Raw genomic sequence first — 16,564 nt, forward strand, 5'->3', positions numbered from 1 at the left:
TATTTTATTTTTATCATTTAACAAATGCAAAGAGAGTGAACAGAAGAAAAGTCAAAATCAAATCAGTGCTTGGTGTGATCACGGTTTGCCTTCAAAACAGCATTACTTCTTCTAGGTACACTTGCAAAAAGTCAGTGATTTTGCAGGCATATAATAAGGTGTATGATTAAATAAGTATACCAAACACATGCTAATGATCATCAATTTAATATGTAGGTTGAAACAAAATAATTTACAGAAACAGCTGTGTAGGACAAATAAAACTGGTCAAGGAACAACCAAACTAACTAACAAGATGAGTTTGCTGAAGACAGTTTAATGTCAAAAATCATACATCATGGCAAGACTGAGCACAGCAACAAGACCCAAGGTAGTTATACTGCATCAGCAAGGTTTCTCCCGGGCAGTCATTTTAAGGCAGATTTCCAGATGTGTCCAAGCTCTTTTAACCCCATTCGTGACTATGGCTGATTTTATTTTGTGTACACTTCGTGACAATGGCTGTTTTAATATTTCTTCGGTGCTCGTGTTTAGCTGTAATTTTCTTTTTTCCCGTTTACTGAACCCACACAAGTTTTTTTTTCAGGACAAGAAGGGCTTTCTGTAGATGCCATTATTTTGATTGTATCATATCATTTACTAAAAAAGTATAAAATACGGTAAAAAGTGAGGGAAAAAATTGGGGCATGCATATTGTTTAATGTTGAACTTTGACATTTGGTGATCCACTGCCCATGCCCTATTTGGTACACCTTTGAGCCTGGCCAATTCAGTGTGCACACAATACACACATTTTACCACCAGCCTTTACTGTAGTATTTTTTTGTGTGTATTTTTCTCACACACCTTGTACTTAAGGTATAAATTTACAGCTCCTGGTATATGTCATTGTCACCCAACAAAAAAGCCACATTTAGGTCATTTGTGCATTTTTTAAACTGGAAATTAGATGTATGGCCATCCTTCCCCCTGTGTTTATTGGGACATTGTTGAACCCGGCCAATTCAATTTACCACATCAAATCATACATTTTTTAAAAGCAGGCACGCCATGTGTATTTAACGTGCCATCTGGCACACAGAGCAAATGCCCAGTGGGCTGCTTGCTGACATTGTCACATATGCACCCGATCTGCCGTTCCAGCTTTCAGCCTCACTGACATCATGAGGCAGTCGCCATCTTGAAGTGTCAGGGCCACACGGCCATTGTCTGGGGCCAAAACTCTGTGGGCACTTTTATCTGCTAAGCCATATTAAAGACTCTAGCTTTTAATGATGGATTCCCTGTTTATCAATGGGCAGCTAAAATGCATTAGCTCATTGCACTCATTATTCCTTATGAGGCCGTGTATGTGAAGTTATACACCTATACTGACCTAAAAAAACAGTTCCTAAAATATTGTCTCTTTAGAGTACATGAAGAGAAAAATACAAAACAAAAAATCATGCAAAGTAAAGTTTTGTTCATTAGTTTTGATAGCTGACACTGTCTGCGTCACGATGTAGTCAGCCACTGGAACTCCACCCTGGATATGATCAGAGGCGTATCTACCGAAAATAGCGCCTATGGCGAGCACTGAAATTGCACCCCTGTCCAAATATCTAAAACCCATTTACTAGCCCCTGCTGCACATATATAAATATTAGTCCCTGCTGCTGATAGCAGGTATAGATCAATTGGAAATCACTTGTGATCTCAGCACTGAAGGTATATATCAAATAAACTGAATCAGACATACAAATCCTGTATTTGCAGGTATACAATAATAATATATGAAACGTAGCATCACAGGTATAGATCAAATACATACATGGAAACAGCATTGCAGGTATTAATCAACTCAATAAGACATATTAACCCTGTATTTGCAGGTATACATAAATAATGTATGGAAACATAGCATAGCAGATATGGATCTACAGAATAACACAAAAACCCAGCTTTGCAGGTATAGATCAATTGGAATTCAAACAAAAACACGGCATTAAAAGGTATATTTAAAACCCCTAAATTACAAGCATAGATCACAGGTTGCACACCCCAAAGCCAGCCCTGGCGTCCACACTGCCCACATAGAACCTGACCAGCACCCAAATTACACACACATAAGATTTGCCATCTTTGTCCCCAAATAGCCCGGCCTATGCCATCTTTGTCCCATATACACCCTGCTTACTTTACTTATATCACTTTCTAACCCCTCTCCCTCCCTTATCACTCCCTTATCACTTTCTAACCCCTCTCCCTCCCTTATCACTCTCTAACCCCTCTCTCTCCCTTATCACTCTCTAACCACTCTCCCTCCCTTATCACTCTCTAACCACTCTCCCTCCCTTATCACTCTCTAACCCCTCTCCTTCCCTTATCACTCTCTAACCCCTCTCCTTCCCTTATCACTCTCTAACCCCTCTCCTTCCCTTATCACTCTCTAACCCCTCTCCTTCCCTTATCACTCTCTTACCCCTCTCCTTCCCTTATCACTTTCTAACCCCTCTCCTTCCCTTATCACTCCCTAACCCCTCTCCCTCCCTCCCTTATCACTCCCTAACCCCTCTCCTTCCCTTATCACTCTTTAACCCCTCTCCTTCCCTTATCACTCCCTAACCCCTCTCCCTCCCTTATCACTCCCTAACCCCTCTCCCCCTTTGTAGTTCTCACCTTGAGGTCCAGCGACGGGAGCACGAGGCTTCTGCCTTCTTGCACTGCTGCGGTGCCCGCTGCTTCACGCCTTAATATGACGTCATATTTCGGCGCTCAGCACTGAAGCAGCGGGCACCAGCGAGCGTTTTTTAAACGCTGTCTTTTTTTGATGCGGGGTAGAACGAGGTGCCCCTCTCCTCCGCATAAAAAAAAAAAAAAGACGGCGTTTGAAAGCTGCTCACTGGCGCCCCCTTTCAAATGGCACGAGCCATAGCTGCCATACCCTAGATACGCCTCTGGATATGATAGACTGGATCGTAGTGCAGCAGCAGGCTTTTCACTCCATGTCCTCTTAGCAGAACATTGGGGTGTTGGCTGTCCAAAAGCTAATCTGGGATGTGACTGATAAATTAAGCCAGAGCAGTGACACTTTAGGCAAGGTCATTCCCATACTTAACTACCTTATACAAAACAAATGCATGAGTTCCTGGAACAAAATAACACACCATGTCACACTGAATACATGACGGCCACCCTCTGAGACCCAAGGGTTAAGAGCAAGTTGGTCCTTAAATGATTTTAAAACTTGGAGAGACATGCTTGAAAGAAATCATGTCAGTCACACAAAGCTTGTGGCCAATGACTTGGATCCTTCACCTACACATCTTCTTTCAGCATGCATAGCTGCAACTTGCCCAGTCATTACAAAAACAATGTTCCTTTGGGTATCATTTACATTTATTTTTTCAGGGGGGAAATTTAGTCCGGTACCAAGTGGCTGAACATGTCTCTCTGTCAGAGTCTGCCCAGGCACGATGCCCTCCTGCTGCTGCTCCGCTGTCCTTCCTTACTCTGGGGGATCATTTTTTCAAATATTGAGGAAATTCAGTCCTGTACCAAGTGGCTGGATGCATCTGTCAGTGCCTGCCCAGACCCCTTTTACCCACTCAGATGCGTACCTAGAGTATTTGGCACACACACTTTAAAACTACATAGCTTCTATCGTTATATACTGGTGCAGACACTGAAGGTGGTACAGCATTACTGTTATCATTATATACTGAGGCAGACATTAACGGTGGTACAGCATAACACTTATCACTATATACTGAGGCACACATTGACGGTGGTACAGCGTAATACCTATCACTATACATTGAGCCAGACATTGACAATAGTGCAGCATAACTCCTATCACTATATACTAAGCCAAACATTGATGTGGTGTAGTCACACCACTTCATTTTCTGGCTTAATAGTAGGGATGCACCAAAACGAATTCTGGACTGAAACCGAAAATGCAGCATTTACCTGGCCGAAACGGAATATGACTCCCCCACCATAAAAAAAATCTAACACTTTTATTTAAAGTAAGTAACACACCAAAATAGGACAAAAAATTAAATAACAATATTAACATACCGTATTTGCTCGATTATAAGACGAGGTTTTTTTCAGAGCAAATGCTCTGAAAAATACCCCTCGTCTTATAATCGGGGTCATCTTCTAATCAGACCTCAAAGAGGTCTGATTAGGAGACTAAGATCCAGATCCCCCGCACCGCTGCAGGGGACCTGGATCCTCCTATCGTCGCCCCCCCCCCGCACGCACGCACGCACGCACTTACCGGTGCTTCCGGAGGTGAAGTTGGCAGCGGGGGTTTGTATGCGTCCGTCGCAAATACCTTCCCCGACTGTCAGAGATCAGAGTTCCAGAGTTCCTGATCGCTGACAGCCGGGGAAGGTATTTGCGACGGACGCATACAAACCCCCGCTGCCAACTCCACCTCCTCCCGGCTGCCGCGGAATGAGACGTCAACCCGCTGCCCCGGCAATACAGCAGGAAATTGGAAGCACCGGTAAGTAAGTAAGTGTGTGTGTGTGTGTGTGTGTGTGTGTGTGTGTGTGTGTGTGTAGGGCATTTCTGGAATGCCTTACACCCCTATATGCCACTCTGGCACTTAGGGGGTTAAAAGGCATATTATGGGGCAGAGTGGCATATAGGGAGGTATAAGGCATTTCAGGAGGCAGAGTGGCGTTAAGGGGGCATTTAATAGAGCACTCTGCCTCCTGAAATGCCTTATACCTCCCTATATGCCACTCTGCCCCATAATATGCATTTTAACCCCCTAAATGCCAGAATGGGATATAGGGGTATAAGGCATTTCTGGAGGCAGAGTGGCACATAGGGGGTCAAAAGGCATACCATGGGGCACAGTGGCATATAGAGGGTTAAAAGGCATATCATGGGCCACAGTGCCATATTGGTGTGGCAAGCCTGGGGGCAGATGTGCGTAACTGGGGGCAGGTTGGAAAATACAAGGAAATAAAAACAATCATAGCTTTTACTAAAAAAAATAGTTTACATGAATTAACATTTACTGGTAAAACTTTTTTCCTTTAGGGTCGTCTTATATTCAGGCTTTTTCTTTTTTTCCTAAGTTAATATTCAGATTTTGGGGGGTCGTCTTATAATCAGGGTCGTCTTATAATCGAGCAAATACGGTATATATATATATATATATATATATATATATATATATATATATATCTATATATATATATATATATATATATATATATATATTGTGACAAACCCTATGGCATGAGGGCCATACATGTCACTTTTAGGGGTCCTAAGCACAGTCCTCTAGGGCAATCAGAGTCAGGAACAGCAGCTTTGAACAAAATAGTGCTTTATTTTAACCGCTTAAACCCCAAAAACCAAATCATAAAAAGAAAACCTAGCTCCCAATTGGCGCCCTCTCTAACTGAACTATGCTGGTCCAGACTGACCAGCCTAATCACCCACTAACTCAACCTCCCAGCCAGACCCAGCTATGCCAGGCTCTGGAAAACCTCCACCAGACAGTAGACAAAATGTCCAGGCAGGTATTGCCTCACTTGGCTCAGGGATGGTCTTCTTGTTCAGGGCCTCTCCTTGCCCTGGGAGCGAAGGGAACTTCCTCTTCCCCCAACAGTCTCCCTGGGTATCAGGCCCCAGGGGTTTTTAATGCCCAGCACCTGTGCCTGGCGCCGGCCCGATAGGAATCCTGGACCGGATCCTGTAGACTTCTCACCTCCTGGAAAAGCCGGTATGGAATTTCCACAGAATAGGGGAACGGAACATTGGCCCACCCTGCTCTCCAATTGCTCCACCCCAGGGAGCCATATGTATAATCAGCATAGCAGCTGTACCCAGATGCCATGCCAATCAACTCCCTGGGGTTCACAGTCTCACAATATATATATATATATATATATATATATATATATATATATATATATATATATATATATATATATATATATATATATATGATTGTTAACAGCAATCACACTCCTATCATGTCCAGGTTCTAGCATGTACTGGATGCCTGGGCATGATAGGAGTGTGATTGCTGTCAGCAGATATATATATATATATATATATATTAATATTGTTATTATTATTATTGTTCACATGTGAACTTAGCACTGGAGGCATAGAATCAGACATACAAATCCCGTATTTGCAAGTATACAATAATAATGTATGGAAACATAGCATTGCAGGTATAGATCAACTGGAAATCATATAAAAACTCAGCAATAAAGGTAGAGATAAAACTACAGGCATAGATGGTTGCACAACCCAAAGCCAGCCCTGGCATCCACACTGCCCACACAGAACCTGACCAGCACCCAGACTACACACATAGGACCTGCCATCTTTGTCCCCAAACAGCCTACCATGAGTCAACTTTGTCCCCAAACAGCCCGGCCTGTGCCATCTTTGTCCCATAACCACCCTGCCTGTGTCATCTTGGTCCCCAAACATCCTGCTTGTGCCATCTTTGCCTTTCCACAAATCAACTATACATCTATCACTTTTACAGTCACTCACTAATTCACACTTTCATTCACATAATTAATTCACACAATCATTTATTCTCTCACTCATTCACACAAATTTTCCACACATTCATTCATTCTTTCACTCATTCTCACTGTTCATTAATGCATTCTCACAAACTCATTAATTATTTCCCTAATTCTCACAATGCATCCACACATTCATTTATTCTCTCACTCATTCTCACTGTTTATTTATTCCAATATGCTTACTACCTTCTTTCTCACTATCTACATTCCCCCCTTCTCACTCCCTTCTGCCCTATATACCCCTTCTCACTCCCTTCTGCCCTATCTATCCCTTCTCACTCCCTTCTGCCCTATCTACCCCTTCTCACTCCCTTCTCCCTATCTACCCCTTATCCTCCCGTCTCACTCCCTTCTCCCTATCTACCCCCTCCTAACTATCTACCCTGTCCCCCCTTTGAAGTTCACTTACCTTTCAGGAGTCCTGTGGCGGGGGTGCAAGGCCTCTGTCTCCCAGCTCTGCCACTGTATGGAACAGTATAGAGTGATGGGAGTTATGATGTACTTTATTGCATAATTATATAATGAAAGACATTGGAAATGGTACAGCATAACACCCATCACTCTCACACACTTACCAATCCACACTTACGAATCCACATTTACCAATCCACACTTACCAATCCACACTTACCAATCCACTCTCACTGAAACTGAATGCTTTCCTATCTTTCCTCTTTTCTCCTTACAGCAGTCAGCTCCTTTTCCTCCTCTTCGCTCCTCTTCTTCAGTTCTTCTGTCTTCTTCCGGTTCAGAGGGCACAGATGGCGGTGGCCGCGGCTTCTGTGTTGTGCGCTGGGATCTGACAACAAACCCCGGCACACAGCAGCAGTTGCCGCGCGGATCGCAAGGGAGCGGTATTGGAGGTCTTTAACAGAACTCCGGCTCCCTTGAGTGATTTTAAGCCGGGTTCAAGGGAGATCCTTGAACTGGCTCCGCTCCCTTGCGAGCCTGCTCCTCCAGCGGCGGACCACCCCCCGCCCCTCGCTAGGTACGCTACTGTACCCACTGCGTCTGCTCCGCCATCTCCTACTTTAATCTGGATGATCAGTTCTTTAAATTTTTCGGATATTGTGGAAATTCAGTCCTGTACCAAGTGTCTGCATGTGCCTATCTGCCAGTGCCTGTCCAAGCCACATGCCTTATTACCATTCTCCTATTTTCTTTTTTTAAATATTGAGGGCAATTGCAGGATGTGTCTGTCCCACAGTGTATGCCCTGTGCAATGCTCGGCCTCTGTTGCTTTTGTGGCTCCTTTCTTTCTCTGGGGAGTCAAATCTCTTTTTCTTATTTTGGAGGAAATTTAGTGTCCTGTACCATGTAGCTGGATGTGTGTATCTGCCAGTGTCTACCCAATGCCATACTACTACTGCTGCTGCCTTATCATCTTCCACAGTCTGAGGGATCAGTTTATCAAAATGGTCCAATTTTTGGAGAACTTTGGTCCCATAGAATACTGCTGGGTGTGTTTATCCTTCGATGCAGTGCTGCTGCTGCTGGTGGTCCTGCAGTGCAAAATCGTGTCTGGATCTCTTCCTAAACCCTGCAATGGGGTTGCTAGATCTAAAGGTGACCACAGAAAGTGTCAGTGACCTGCCCTTGAGAAACACCACTCAAATTTTGTTTCCAAATGAAAAAAAGGCCCAGGTTTTCATCTGCACCCAACGATCATAAAAATAAATTTGTCGTCCAAAAACAAACGTGGCAAAAACAAAAAGAAAATTCCATCAGAATCAATTTTGTTTGTCATGCACAAGCCTAATGTGAAGCATATGCAATCCACTTATATGCCTACGAGCCCATTAAAAGAAAGTTAATCTAGCAAATCTGAGCTATGTCAATCCCAGTTAGTCAAGCCAAGTGTCTATATGATAAAGGTAATAAAGGTAACTTTACATATGTGTGAGGGGCATGACTTCAATTTTAGGATCTGTTACTAATCACAAATAAAAATATTAAAGAGAATAGGTCTAAGTACCAATGATACCAAATCCCCTTAACAGTTGGCTCCTCAACTTTTTGTTTTAAAGTTAATCCCAGTAGGGAATTTTGAATATCTGTACTCCTGGCACAACCAGTTACTTTGATTTTCCAGTTAACATCAAAAATTAATTTTAGGACTTTTTTTAACATTTTTTTTAAAACTGGATGGTTTCCTGATGACATCAGTGTGGAATTAATTTTCCATGATACCACATTTTGTTTCTTTTTTTGTATTATTATTTTGGATTTATTATACTAATCACATTGTGATTAGTAAATTAGGCTCCATTGACTTTTATGGTTGAATGCTGTACCTATATTTAACCTAGAGGGGAATTTAGAGTTGTCAGGAACTTGTGAACTTGTTTTTTTATGATTATCTCCATCTTGCAAAATAGAAATCCATAACAAAGTCTGTAGCATTTGGCTGTGGGGCGATGGGTCTGGGGAATAACATCTTGGAAACACATTGTGCTTTTGCTACTGGGTATTGGTGTCAGGGACATAGACTGTGGTAGAATTGAATAAATACTCCAAATTTTTGTTTTTATTCTTTTCTTTGCCTATGTAAGAGTGATTTATACTTTGTATTTTGATTAGGAAGAAAAGCGTGTTTTGTTGTGGTGTTATGTGGGGAATATCACTGGTGATTTCTGCTCATTTAATGAAGGCTATGCCTGAACAACTTTAGTTAACCATATGTAAGAATTTTACCATATTTGCTCAATTATAAGAGGACACTGATTCTAAAATGACCCTCCAAAGTTTGAATATTAATTTAGAAAAAAAAAGAAAAAAGCCTGACTATAAGACTATCCTATAGGAAAAAAATTACTAGTAAATATTAATTAACATCTAAACTATTGTTTCATATTTAATAAAAACTATGATTAAGAAAAATGCATTTTTAGTACATCTGACCCCAGTTATACACATCTGCCCCAGATATGCCACTCTGCCCCCCTCAGACTTACCAATGCATCCCCAGACTTGCCCCCCATGCTACAAACTCCCTGGTGTCTAGTGGGAGCAGCGGGTGGACATCTGCGTGATGCGCGTAGACAACTTCTGCTGCTGCCCAGCACTTCTGCCGGGCTTCTATGACGGAGCGCCAGAAGGTCATGTCACACTGGCGCTCCATCATAGAAACAACGGTGGAAGTTGTAACCCCTGCAAGTCAACATAAAATTGCAGTCCCAATAATCTCCCTAATATGGGGGTCCAGCATATGTTACAGATGACAATTTCTACCCTATATTTCAGTAACAAAAAGTCTGAAAACATCTGCCGCATATTTCAGGCAAATGGTTAATAAGCACAAAAGATATCCACAAGCCTTGTTTGGGACAATGTTGTCTTTTTCTATCTCAGATGGCATTTTAATATATACTATACATATATATGACTTACGTTAATGCTTTATGAGTAAGACTAGACAAAAATGATGTAATGTCTTTCTTTTCACATATACAGTATTTTCACAATTCTTAATTGAGAAATTGGAATCCGGCAATATGCATAAATTTGTAAATATAAACAAAACACAACAATGTTTCCCTACCATCAGCAACATAATTCTATCTTTTACACATCAAATGCATGTCATCGTAAAGCCTACCAGCCTGGCAAATTTAGATGCAAAGAATCATAAAGACAGACGTGAGGGTTTATTTTTAACATTCTAGAGATATCTAAACTTCTACAAAGTGCACTGCAAACAGATGCGCTGAAACGGCTGTCAGACTTACAAGTTGGAGGGTGTTCATCAGATGAATTTCAGCCCTTCACATTTTGATACATTGTTCAAAGAGTAATAATATGTTGCAAATTCATATGAAGGGAGATATTCTTTGCTTTTTTGAGGAGGCATTCACATCACCTTATCTTTATTCTTTTGTGTTTTGGCATGGCATGGAACCATAGAGGAAAGTGCTAGCCACAGCAAGGCAGAAGGGGCAACTGACATATTTTTACAACAAAATGTTAGTGAAATATATGTTAGGGCTTCAGTACCTGTTTTAAAGTGACAATCATTATATATGATCCTCTAAAGCCTGACAACCCCCCCTTCTTCGGAGTCCTTATATATTATAGAATATATGATTGAATATATACTTTCCTTTAACTATAATAACAATTGGCAATGATGGCACGTGTGCTTTTGCGCAGCATCCTTCCCAGCAAAAGGCACGGCAATGTATTGCTTCACAAGCTGGAATTTGATACATGGTCCTTTATCTGGAGATACTACCAACAGCTGCAGTGCCTGAGGTCAAATACAGAGGAAAGGAATCTGAAAACGGTTCTATGCACACAGTGTTTGAGTCCATGTACGGTCAACTAACAAGTCGAGTACTACAGAGATTTAAGCAAATGGGGACGTGGCGTGATGCAATTAAATAATATTCAAAATTATTACAACAGGAAATGTATGTTAAAATGATTGGTTCCATTTGTATAAGAAGATAACACTACCCTGTCCTATTACCTATATATAAACATTGATGACCTATAACTCAATTTAACCTCTTTTTAACAAAAATATATTTTATGTCTGTGAATGACTGGTGCTTTAATGCTTGCTGGTTGTTCAACTACCTATTTTTCATTTAGTGTACCCACATGTACAGGAACCAGGGGGTCTACAGGGACAACCCTGACCATCACTGTCACCGTCTTCGTAGCAAAATCTCAATAAAATAGCAAAGTCACAATAACTTTCACAAAATCAGAGTTTGGCATCTCTTACACCACAATAATTATATATTGGTTATAAATGACTAGGGCTGCTTAGGCCCTAGTCATTTATGCTTAGGCCCAATACCACACACACACACACCAAACCCCAACTGAATCATGGCACACAGATGTGGGTAAGGGTGTTGGCCACAGCTTTATGTAACCATAAGTACAAATCAGCAAATTCACATATATCTACGAGCTTCAGGGAGATTCATTTGCCATGAGCTCTAATCCTCAGCTACCCTAATCAATTTTGGACCTGCAACAATGTTGAGTATGAAGCACTGGCCAGGAACATTCCAATGTAATTACAAGTATTAGGAGAAAACAAAAACAACACAGGGCAGCTCCAAAGTAAAAAGGTACATTACTCCTCTTGAGGCCTTATATACCAAATGCAACAAAGCTGCAAAGAACACCACTGGCGGGGTGCACATTTTGTCCTTGTGGGGCCAGCAAAGCCAAATGGCCTCCTGGTCCTTGTACCCCATGTACATAGACACATACACACTCACTCACATGCTATAGAATGTGGTGCTGAGTAATGTGCTGTTCTGACACCAAGTTGTAATACTTTTTTGGCACGTTTGAATTTTACACGTGTTTACTGTGCTTAATATGACATATTTTCTTCCTATGATGGCCCAAATATATTCTAGTAAACCGTTATTCATGTAAACCTTTCCTAATCACTATATTTTCAACAACTGTTTAGCTTTGTTGCAGCTATATATATATATATATACTGTGTACACTATATGTACCGTTACAGCGGCTGCCAGAGACAATCTCCAGCATCACCGCCAGACAGTCTGGATTGACAGGGATGCTGCCCAAGGATTGAAGGACTCAGGCCACTCTTCTGTTGGTCCAGCCACATATTAAATCACCCACCAAACACACTGGATGATCTGTGGGTGCAAAGGTGGCAGTTGGTCATGTGTTTAGGACCGCAATGCTTCGTGTGCATCTGGACTGGGAAGGCGGTGCAGTGGAGGTGGGCCTTATGGGACCTTCCTGCGGAGGTACTGCTAGCCAACGATTTAGGACAGCTCGCTTCCACTTTTACCCCAGTTCTGGAGGATGAAGCCCTAGCGGTTACTACTCCCTTCTAGGCTAAGAACGTCCCTCCGCCACACTTAGATGGGACCCAGGTAAGCCTGATGCCTCATGAGAATGACAAGACCCTGACTTCCCTGACTTGGGACTTTCCAGAGGACTTTGGGTGGGGGCTACATCAGAACAAGTCTTTGGCTCCATACTGACAGAATGCAGGGATGGACCCGGAAGGTATAGAGGATGTAAGGTCTAAGTGGGTCCAGGACAGGCTGTACTGGGTTACTGAGGGTGCGAGGAAGAGGGCAGCCCAAATTCCCTGTAGACAGCTGGTAGTACCGTGGAAGTATCGTATCAAACTGCTAATTACTGGATGCAATATTCCTATGGCTGGACATCTGTGTACACGGCAGATCTTGCACCGCCTGACCCAGAATTTCTTCTGGCTGGTTCTTTCAGGGGATGTGCGAGACTACTGCCAGACTTGCAAAGTTTGCCAGAAGATATAGAATAAAGGAGATCAGGAAAATGCTATGCTTATACCATTACCCGTAGTTGGAGAACCTTAAAACAGGATTGCCTAAGATCTCATAGGGCCCCTAGCTGAGCCTAGCCCCATTGGAAAGAAATACATTCTGACTGTGGTGGATGGTGGAGGAGGCTCTACTTTGGATATTCTCAGCCAAACTGACTCAGCAGTTGTAGAAGATGTGGGGCAATAAACCTCTGTAAAGCTCCCTGTACCATCCGCAGACCAATGGGCTCTGAATGGTATAATGGCACCCTGGAGCAGCTGCTTCGAAAGTTTGCCGTCAACCATTAGGACTCAGAATGCCACCTACCCCATTTCTTCTTTGCCTATTGGGAAGTTCCCCAAGAGGCTATTGGTTACTCCGCCTTTGAGTTGCTCTATGAGAGGCAGGTGAGGGGGGCCCTAGATCTGCTGAGGGAACACTGGGAGGGTGCTTTAGCTATGGAAGACCCTTCCATGTGAGCCTATATATTAGGGTTCCGGGATCGACTTAATTGCAGTTACATAGTTATACTGCAACACCCTTATCTACACTTCTACTTACTTCTTCGTAGAATGCAATTAAATTAGTTTGACAGGACCTATGTTTCATAAAACCATGTTGATTTTTGCTAATACTGTTCTTCCCAATGAATTCCTGAATATTATCCCTTAATAAGCCTTCAAATACTTTCCCAACCACAGACATTAAGCTCACAGGTCTATAATTTCCAGGCACAGAGTTTGAAGCCTTTTTGAATATAGGACCCACATCTGCCTTCCTCCAGTCCTCTGGTACAATTCCTGAAAGAAAAGAATCCCGAAAGATTAGAAACAGAGGTTCACTTATTTCCTGACTCAGCTCCTTAAGTACTCGTGGGTGAATACCGCCAGGCCCCGGAGCTTTGTTAACATTAATTTTCTTTAGTTGCTGCAGCACCTTGTCCTGAGCCATCCAATCACAGTTTGACTGCAATTTTTTTCAGTAGGCCTATGTATATCCATTGCCATAGGTTCCTCCTTAATATATACTGAGGAAAAATAGTTATTTAAAGTTTCTGCTTTTTCCTGGTCCTCCTTAACCAACACTCCCATCTCTGTTTTTAATGAACCTACATTTTCATTTTTTAGAATTTATGTACTTAAAGATTTTTTGGGGGTTAGTTTTGCTCTCTTTGGCTATCACTCTCTAGTTTAGCCCATCTAATCACCTTTTTGCATGCATTATTGGCTTCCTTCTATCTTATATATAGGATGCCTCTGATTCGTCTGATTTAAATGCTGTAAAAGTCATTTTTTCATTTTTAATTTTCTGCTTAACATTAAGCTACATTAGTTTCAATGTGTTTCTTTTATATGTACTTCTTAGTGGTACATACTGAGAAGTGTACCCTGCTAATATTTGTTTGAAATTTTTTTTCCAGTGTTTTTATCCCTGAAGAGTTTATGCCAGTCAATAAGTTGTAAAGCTGAAAATGGCCTTTTTAAAATTATATATTTTAGTATTCCCCATGGGCAATTTCTTTTTTGGGTTCATTTCAAAAGACACCATATTGTGATCACTATTACCCAAGTGCTCCCCCCACTTTAAGGTTAGACAAAAGATCAACATTGTTTGTTATCACCAGATCCAGACAATAATCCTTTCTAGTTGGTGCTTATACCAGTTGTGACATAAAGGTGTCATTTAAAAGGCATATCATGGGGCACAGTGGCATATAGGATGGTATAAGACATTTCTGGAGGCAGAGTGGCATATAGAGGGTTAAAAGGCACATCATGGGGCAGAGTGGCAAATAGGGGGGTATAAGGCATTTCTGGGGGCAGAGTGGCAAGCCTGGGGGCAGATGTGCATAACTGGGGGGGCAGGTTGGCAAATAAAATATATATATTTTTCTCAATCATAGCTTTTATTAAATAAGAAATAATAGTTTACATGAATTAATATTTACTAGTAAAACTTTTTTCCTATAGGGTAGTCTTATATTCAGGCTTTTTGTTTTTTTCCTAAATTAATATTTTGATTTTGGGAGGTCGTCTTATAATCAGGGTCGTCTTATAATCGAGCAGATACGGTATATCAGTATAAATATCTCCTACTTCAAAACAGACTCAATGCAGAAGCAACTCAAGTGAGCAAGCTCTGTGAGTTAGTTGGGGCTATGTATAGATAAACCCACACAGGTGAAACTAGGTAACCACTCCCCTCAATTAACTGAGCTGCAGCACACAGAAAAAAAAACACACCCAAAAAAAAAGCACCAAAAAAGATTACTGAGTAATTAAATGCAACCAAATATAAGCTACTCCTCCTCCAAGGAAACTCATGTTTCTTTTTTACTCCTACTTAAAATAGCCTACTTGAAAAAAAACTATCTCAATGCAGAAGCAACTCAAGTGAGCAGGATAATCTCTGAAGTGCTGAACGTATGACCGGTCAACTAGGGGCCGCGTATTCCAGATAGGACAGAAAGTGCTTGTCCTTAAGCCAGTCAAGCAGAACAAGCTTCAGGTTGCCTGGCAGGGTCCCTACCGCATAGTAGAACAGCTCTGTGATACCACCTACATATTGGCACGCTGTTCAAAACCTTTTATGCGAACATGCTAAAACCGTACATAGAGAGAGAAGATGCAATTGTGCCCCGGCGGTGGGAAACTGGGAGAGTCTTCCCTTACCAAGACTGCCAGGGGAGGTAGGGTCCAAAGCAGGGATAACAGGAGTTAGGATTAGTGAGGAGCTCTACTCGCAGTCTTGAACAGGTCAAGCCATGTTTTGTTCTCTCCCCAGCTATCCGTTCTTAGTGGTGCATAAGGTCGATGCGGAGGGACAAGCCCCCTTGAGGCAGTAAGTGTATCAAATCCTGATGCAATTTGGGAGGGAATGCCCATCTTCTATCTATTCTACACTGCTAGTGTCAATGAAACATAGCTATTCTGAATTTGTAACTCTCATAGCTTTTACAGATCTACAGATGCTACATAAAACTATTTGTTAATGAATAGTAGACAACCCAGGGTGGTTTGACATATTTCACACAACCATTTCCCCAATAATCGCATCCAAAGTAAGTGGTAGCAAAAATACTGCTTTTCAAAAACTCTTTGTAATGCTGCTTTGGATTTGTTGGTGTATTTCCTCAGGGTATGTCCAACTACAGAAACACTAATTTGTATTCAGCAACATTTCCTGATTATAGCAATGCTCAAAACAAGATTAAGGAGATTTGGGCCCTCAAGGAATTACACAGGATCAACCCCTTCTCTGGATATCCTACCTTTCAAAAACATTTGTATTGATGAGCGGTATTTTACATTGATGAGCGGTATTTTGTATAGGGTTTTTTCATTGTTTAAGTGATGGGAATAAGGCTCTACGGTTGATTATTTTTGTGTTTCTATTTTTTTGCACTTTGTTTTTTAAAATTAATATTTTTTATATGTTTTATGGGAGAGTTTGCCCTGCTTTCTAGAATGGACCAGTGCACCATCACTGGAGATCCCATATGCAGGGACATACCTATTGATATGATATTGTACAGCATAACTCCCAACACTAAACACTGAGCCAGACATTTATGGTGGTACAGCATAACTCTCATCACTATACACTGAGCCAGACATTGATGGTAGTGCAGCATAACCCCTATGACTATACACTAAGCCAGACATTGATGTTGTAAGCCTTGTAAAAAAAACCTGCCTGTGCAACCAC

This window comes from Spea bombifrons, chromosome 6 (genome assembly GCF_027358695.1).
Source record: "Spea bombifrons isolate aSpeBom1 chromosome 6, aSpeBom1.2.pri, whole genome shotgun sequence".
Taxonomy (NCBI): domain Eukaryota; kingdom Metazoa; phylum Chordata; class Amphibia; order Anura; family Pelobatidae; genus Spea; species Spea bombifrons.